Genomic DNA, 4431 nt, shown 5'->3' on the forward strand with positions numbered 1-4431 from the left:
CAGATATTAATTTTGATGATACTTTAATATTGCTTTGTCTTCTGGGTTAATTTCATATTCACAAAGCCAGAATTATTCATACTAAAATGCCAAAGCATCCAAAGTAGTTACTATACTTAAGACTGTCATAAAATGTAATTCTTATTTAATTTATGATGTATTATTATGCGGTGCATTCTATATGAATATGTTTGAATTGTATTTGACTGTGTTGTCCGTACGTCCCCATTCTTGCTGTTTGTTGGCAAAATAATAAAAAATCAGTTGGAGAGCTTGACAAAGATGATTTGTGGGCCAATGATTTGTGGCCCGCAGCCCACCAGTTGACTAACCCTGGTTACATCTTCATGGCAACGAAGTTATAAAATTGGATATAACTATACACAGAAAAGGTTAGTACGTGATTTTATCACACTGAAATAATGTTAACATGCATATTCTTTACGTCTTGTGGCCATACCTTTGAAAAAGTATTTTAATATTTATGGTTTGGTCCCATTTATTTCCATTGTAAATGGCTTAGTAAAACCCAAATTTTTGCTTATTTTAAAGAAAAGGAGGGACAAGTAGAAATTTATTTTTGTGGTAATGACAGCATTATGCCACAAATGCTGTCAATTGAGCTTAAAGGAATAGTTCACCCAAAAATAAATTCTCTCATTTACTTTGTGTATAACTTTCTTTGTTCATCAAAACACAAATTAAGATTTTTAGAAGAATATCTCAGATCTGTAGGTCCATACAATGCAAGTGAATGGGTGCCAACATTTTGAAGCTCCAAAAATCACATAGGTCCCCACAAAAGTAATCCATATGACTCCAGTGGTTAAATCCATGTCTTCAGAAAAAATTTGATAGGTGTGAGAAACAGATCAATATTTGAGTCAATTTTTACTAAAATTCTCCTCCCTGCTAAGCCAATCTCCACTTTAACTATCACATTCTTCTTGTGTTTTTGGTGATTCACATTCTTCATGCATACCGGGCACGGAGAAGAATTACTAGCAAAAATGGACTTAAATATTGATCTGTTTCTCACCCACACTTATATCGCTTCTGAAGATATGGCTTTATCCAGTGGAGTTTTGTGGATTATTTTATGCTGCCTGTATGTGCTTTTTTTTTAATTTTTTTATTTTTATTAAATGATTAGCTGTTTCCTCACAAAAGCAGTTTATTCAGCATAATAAACTGCATCTCCTCCATAGACATCCTTAAAAAAAGACCTCTTGTCACAAGTGTACCAGCCATAGAATGTCTATGGGACTGCAGCATTATGCTATATTAGGCTAAGCTTGAAGGCTCCCCTATATAGAAGAGTTCTGGCTGTAACTACACCATTCTGCAGGGGGGGAAAAAAAGCATCTTTTAATGTTGATGGCCATTCAAAAGTACTTGTGTATTCTGCCTTTTTTTTCTTCAAGCAAATATTGGCAAATAACAAATATTTAATTATATTACAGTGAATGCTTTACCAATGACGTGTGAGAGTGGCTCTAAAAAGTGTGAAATTTTACACAATGGACCATGCCATCAAGCCAAATGTTGACCCCTTGCATGCACTGCAAAAATAATTGCTAGTGGGCTTAGTATTGTTCTTGTTGTGCCATCAGCCAATCAGCAGTGTCAGGACATCACCTTTCTGCAGTTCCAGAGTATTTAGTTAGAATGTTTACATAGTAGGCTATTTATGGCTTAGGTGAATGGCCTAAAAAGAAATTGAGTCCAAATCTGAGTACCTATAAAGGAAAGATGGCAGCAGGTCTCTTGAGTACTTGCTGGGAGTCATGCGCCAGCCAGGCAACTGCCATTAAGATGAATGGGAATGCTCATGAGTAGTTTTCTCTAGGTATTGTAGAAATTGGCTGCATCTGCCCAGCTGCTGGGCGGCAGTCAGTGATCAGATCTATCATAAGCCAAACAGACTGCAACTCACATGTGTACAGTGACACATTTTGAGTTTGACAGACACATTTAAATTATATGATCATTTATTAAACCACAAAGTATATAGACATGGGTGGAATAGTCAAGTCTTATGCTTCAGTGGAACTCCAAATAAAACATAACAGGCTTGGTGGTAATAGACATACTGTATGTGAGACAGCACACAGTGTTCACATTAAGGGCTTGCTACATTTGAGGAGAATCTTATAGGTAAACATTTTTTTGATACCACAGTGTCAAAAGTGAGATTGGATCTGGTACTGGTTGCAAAAATTCCTTACTTGTTTAATTTGTGTCTATTTTAAGCTGCAGAGTTATTTCCAGGTAGCATGCACATTCTAGGTTGTTGGCACAGAAGTTCCATTTCTCTTTCTCTGTATGCCACCCTCTAGTGGTCACAGCCAAACAGCCCCTGGGACACCCTGTGCTTTCAGGTAGGCCTCTGGCTGCAATCACCGTCATGGAACTTTCAAAATTGTAGTAATGTTTACCGATAATAACCGTCACACCTTTGGGTCCACACATTGCAGTATCAATCCTTTTGAATAGAGTTATGGTTCCTTCCTTCACAGGGACATGTGGTGTGGCTTTCAAGTCAACGTCATAGATTGTTTGACCTTTAGAAGAAAGACATTGAGCTTTCTGTCACAGCTTTCTGAATATATGAGAAGATAACTGATGCAAATGCAATGTCAATGTCTACATAAGTTTAAGAGACACCTAATTTAACATGGCCTGGTAAAGACTGAGTAAAAAAAAAAAAAAAGAAAATGCTGCTCAAATGAACCTTGATCTTGTAGAGATGCCCTTCATAAGAAAAGACTACATCCACTTCACTGTACGATTCTTTAAAAGCACTCTCAATTGTGCCTGAATGAAACTTATCACCAGTTATGCTGAGGAAGTGGTGCCCTGGGGAAGAGAAAGAAGGAATGTTTATAGATGGCTGTAATCTTTAATTCAAGGTTATGTCTGTACCAAATATGCAAAACAACTCCCTCAAACCAGTTGAAATGTGAAAGTGACTTCCATGCTTATACTGGCATATACTGTAAATACAGTATACTAAGACAAAATAGAAAATTCACATCTAATGGCATATACACTGCCACCATCTTCAGATGTAATAGCATCCAAGTGCACATGGCTGCACTGTTCTCTTTCAGTGTGGTCATCAACATTCTTTTTTCCACCAAAAGTCTTATATGGCTCCAAGTTCTTTTTTTTTTTTCATATTTTTTTGGATGCTACAGTTCATTCTTCAGCCTTGTAACTTCACAACACTTTCTTGTTTGTTAATACACTTACCAAAATGTGAGCATCTCATGAAGTAATCATGGGTCTCCTTGGGGTATTTTCTATGGACTTCTCCTGTCATGGGGTCAAACTTGGAGAACTGATGTCCATGGAAGCAATAATAATATTCCATGTAACGGAAGGCTCCTGTGCAGTTGGGCATGCCTTTGAATTCCTTTTCATCAACCTTCTTGGTCTTCATATTGAAGTGGTAGATATCATTATCTTTGGGTGGTAAAGACAATTTGAGAAAGTAGAAAAGAATGCCAAGATGAAGCATGGATTATAGAGGAATTTAAATACAATTCTCAACATCCTTAATACTTTCTTTGAAAACTACTCTAATATTTTAAAAACCTCTACAGACCTATTTCTCATGCGTGATGACCTTTATAATACCTTTAAAAAAGATGATGTCATCAGGACATTCTGGCTTGGGACACTCCACTGCAGCATCCAAGTGGTTAGGGATTCCAGGGAAAACTTCAGAGATATCTTTGGGATAGCCCTTCTCCAACTTGTGCTTGTAGTAGCTGAAGACCTTGTTGTCCTTTAATGTGTTAAAGAAGAAAAAAATAATTGGTGGACTGTTTACATGTCTGTGTTAGACTCAATGATCAAGCTCATAATATGTATATTTGGGCACTAAATTAAATTGCACTTAAGGGAATGTTAAGTGTTCCAAGAAGAAGAACTGGTGGTCTGGACTGTCCTCAGAGTGCATTCAGAATGCAGCATCCACATGTCCCAGGTGACGGTGATCATCCAGCTCAGGGAAGGTTGCATTAGACAGCTCAGCCTTGCCATGGAATCCCTTGAATAGGTGGTCACCTTTGGTCAACATTACCAAAGGTAATTTGGTGTCATTACTGCAGACACACTGAGTAAAGAACCTAAAACAGGCAAACATGTTTGCACTAAATAAAATCAGAGATCTGGGAGAATTTCAGCCACTGGAAATTCAAACTGAATTAATTTAAAATAGCTTAAAATAGAGACTATGATCGATAGGAATTCTGTACACAATACTGTATTTAGTATTTTGTTTACATAAACGTTGGCCAGACAATGTGTTTACCGGTGTCTGTGTGTATATACACACACGAGGGAGCAGCAAAACTCAGTGAGAGAGCCAGGCACAGAGTGAGAGTTTGTACGAGCAGCCTCATGGTCAGCAGGGTCCTCTGG

The 4431-nt window shown here is 37.4% G+C and overlaps 1 pseudogene; it reads right to left on the reverse strand.

Moving 5' to 3' along the window:
* Positions 1-2335: 2335 nt before the first annotated feature.
* Positions 2336-4087, reverse strand: LOC127447577 (hemopexin-like; annotated as a pseudogene).
* Between the last annotated feature and the right edge of the window lie 344 nt (positions 4088-4431).

Source organism: Myxocyprinus asiaticus, chromosome 10 (assembly GCF_019703515.2).
Source record: "Myxocyprinus asiaticus isolate MX2 ecotype Aquarium Trade chromosome 10, UBuf_Myxa_2, whole genome shotgun sequence".
NCBI classification, from domain to species: Eukaryota; Metazoa; Chordata; class Actinopteri; order Cypriniformes; family Catostomidae; genus Myxocyprinus; species Myxocyprinus asiaticus.